Below are 3,379 nucleotides of genomic sequence, written 5' to 3'. Positions count from 1 at the left end.
ACCACTACACCAAACTGGCTCTGAGTGCCACCTCTGGCACCCGTGCCATAGGTTCGCCACCACTGGGCTATAACATGCCACTTTCCCTCCCATTTAGCATTACCACAGGAATTTCGGCTGCTTTTATTGCATGGGAGGGGGTGTTTTTGTACAAACAGTTTTTAATGAATCTGATCGGTAAGTCTCCATGAGCTACTCCAAAAAGGTAACATTAAAAAAAAAAATTCTTAAAGAAACGAAGAGAAGAGAGCCAAGAAGTCCCACAGAAAGTGACTCTGGGCTGTGCTTTGTCTGTCCAGCTGCTCTTCCCCCCTTGGAACCAAAGGAAAAGCAGGCATGCACATCCCAGACAATGCAAGCCAAAATAGGAAATCAGGGTGAGCCAGATGCTAGAAGAATTAGAAAAGAATGCCGATTTTTTTTTTGCCGAGCATGTAAACCGGCTCCTGTCTCTCTCTTGGATGGGGGGACGCCATGCCCAGGCCCAATCCCACCCACGGAGAGCCAAGCTGGCAGCAACACAGTCAAATGGAAGCATATTAAGACTGGCACGGGAGAATGACAGAGTAAGCATGATCGGAGAGAGAAAAACCTCCCGCTTCTATCTAGGTCAATCTTGCCCATTCATAGGTGCATAAAACTTGACTCACATTGCGGACGATTCTAGAAAACAACCGCACTGGGAACACGATTTGTCCGGGCAAGGAAGAAAACTGCACTGGCCCACCTGCAGAAAGACCAACCACCCTGCTCTTGAATCGCTGAAAATAATGTGAGGGAATTTCACCTACTTCTGCCTGTATTTGAGAATATGGTGCAAAACTCTACAAAGCAGAAAAGGTCTGGCCCTTTTAAAAGGCATCTGTGCAAGTAAGTCAGACCTGTGTGCGATAACAGCAAAGCGATACATCTAAAAAGTCGGATGTCGGAGAGCCAGCACGGTGCAGTGGTTAGAGCGTAGGGCTAGGATCCTGGGAGGCCTGAGTTCAAATTCCCTGCTCTGCCACGGGAGCTCACAGAGTGGCCTTGGGCCTGTCACGTTCCCTCAGCCTACCTACCTCACAGTGGAAAATGGAAGGGTGAACAATGTTCTAAGCCACTTTGGGTAACCACTGGAGCATAAAATGGAACTTTAAAAAAAAATGTGAAGGGATAAAGCCTGACACCCTCTCTCTTTTTTTTTTTAACAACACAGAGATTTTCAGGTGAAAGTTACTGTCCACAGGCAACAGTACACAAGTAGAGCTTCAATTCCAGAGAATTTTTAGGCTGATTCTGCACTGGCTTTTCCCTCCACTGTTTTACGAAACCCATGTTGGAACAGAAATCCCCCTCTTCATTGCATGCTGCTTTCACTTCCTTTGCCCATCGGATTTTTATGGTAGCCTCTACACTCCGTGCCGCTTTCACTTTCTTTGATCATTAGGTTTTATGGTACCTTCTGCATAGATTTATGACCGTTCAGGGGTGACTTTGCAGTCAATACGGCGTGGCCCCGAGGTATTTGAATGTGGTTTTGAGCTGTACTTTTTCCTCCTGGTTGCTAGATGCAGACTTGCCCACTGTCAACAAGTTGGGGAGACAATTAACTTGTTCCTTCCTTCCTTCCTTCCCATTCCTCAGCTCCTGATCTTCTCCCATTTGCTTGCTCTCTCTCTCTCTCTCTCTCTCTCTCTCTCTCACACACACACACACACACACACACACACACACACACACACACACACACAATTGCCCTAGCTGTGGCTGGCACAGTTGTCCATTCTCTGCAATATATTGTCCATTCTCTGCAATTAAAACCTCACAAAATTCCATGAAGCCAAGAATGCTACATTATAGGCAGTAGATTACTTGCCATTATGGCATCATCCATTAATAAGGACTGATTGCCCCATAGGCATGCAGCGGTCCTCGGCAAAGCTTCTGCTAACAGCCACTTACTGTGACAGAAGACATCTCCCAGGAAGAACTGGTATGCTTCCTACTTGACACAACTTCCTTTGAAAACTGACTTTTGTTTTAATTTCATTTTGTAATTTTGACATCGCGGAATGACCTGCTGTTGCCAGATAAAAACCCAAACCAATAGACGTTTCACACTTATAGAAACCCTGTCCAACTTTGCAGAAAGCTCTCGTAATTCATTATAATGCTTAAAGCTTGTTTCATTGTTTTGCAATAAGCTAACTAATATTTGAAATTAGCATAAATAACGAAACAACTGATAATTTATGTATCTTCTTTCTCACACTAATGAAGTCTTAAAGGTAAAAGTTCCCTTGCTCGAAAGCCAGTCGAATCCGACTCTAGGGTTGCGGTGCTCATCTCCATTTCAAAGCCGAAGAGCCAGCACTGTCCAAAGATGTTTCCGTGGTCATGTGGCCGGCATGACTAAACACCAAGGCGCATGGAACGCTGTTACCTTCCCACTGAAGTGGTACCTATTTATCTACTTGCAATTTCTTGCTTTCGAACTGCTAGGTTGGCAGGAGCTGGAACTAGAGACGGGAGCTCTTAAGTGACCACATTTTTGAATCAGTCGGATCCCTAGCTCTACCTCCCAACTCCAGAGTAATAATTCTCTCACTGCTGAATTTCCCCCCCACACCAATCATTTACCATTAGTTACTGAACCCATTCATAAATTAACAGAATTTTTTAAAAGCAATTTTCTAACCATATATTTAAAATTGCATTGCAGCTAAAGGTATAATGCCAAGGAATTAAAAAGAACAAAACCTTAAATATAAACAATTATTAGCTCAATGAAAGAAAACTATTACTAAACAATGCTCCCTCTAAGCTATGGAGTCTTGTGAGCGAAAATTCTGCTTTATGAGCTACTGGCCTTAAAGCTGTAAGCAACCCATTTGGCTACTGCATAAATTCGTTTGCTCCCGAGCTATCCTTCCTGAGATAAGTCAACAATGTGTGAGCCAGAGGATAAAAAACCTGTGAGCTAGCTCACACTAACTCAGCTTAGAGGGAACACTGTTAAATACAGTTTTCAAAAATATGAGCTCTCAGGATAGATCTTTCAATCTAACTGATGATCACAACATCCCCTTCCTCCCTACCAGAGGTCATTTGCAGTCCTGTGTAGGTTTCGCTGGAACTGTTTCTGTTCCACAGTTCAAGGCCTCCATTTCACAATCACGCAAGATTCTGCTGGAAGGAACGGACGCAGAAACATTGCCTGACGGTCATATTCTACATACCTATTAAAAGGCAAGGAGAGCACCAGCCTAGTGTCAAGTCAAGCAACTGTGGCAGAATCACAACCCTGTTACCACATGATCCTGCATTTGTCCACTGGGGAAAGCCACCACCGAGAAGCCCCTGTTGGCACAGAACTGCAGTTGCAGGATGCTGTGCTCTG

General features: G+C 44.4%; 1 protein-coding gene across 1 annotated transcript in view; it reads right to left on the bottom strand.

Annotated features, from left to right (window-relative positions):
• The window catches only part of SH3BP4 (SH3-domain binding protein 4), a 70,834-nt gene extending 67,709 nt beyond the window's left edge, over positions 1–3,125 (bottom strand). Inside the window, exon 1 of the mRNA XM_015413946.1 lies at positions 3,078–3,125. The gene's annotated coding sequence lies outside the window, so the exon portion shown is untranslated. The remainder of the gene's footprint in view (positions 1–3,077) is intronic.
• Positions 3,126–3,379: the final 254 nt, after the last annotated feature.

Source organism: Gekko japonicus, unplaced genomic scaffold (assembly GCF_001447785.1).
Source record: "Gekko japonicus isolate JY-2015 unplaced genomic scaffold, Gekko_japonicus_V1.1 scaffold1875, whole genome shotgun sequence".
In the NCBI taxonomy this organism is placed as follows: domain Eukaryota; kingdom Metazoa; phylum Chordata; class Lepidosauria; order Squamata; family Gekkonidae; genus Gekko; species Gekko japonicus.
Note: the sequence above shows the minus strand (reverse complement) of the source record. Positions and strands in the feature narration are given on the sequence as shown.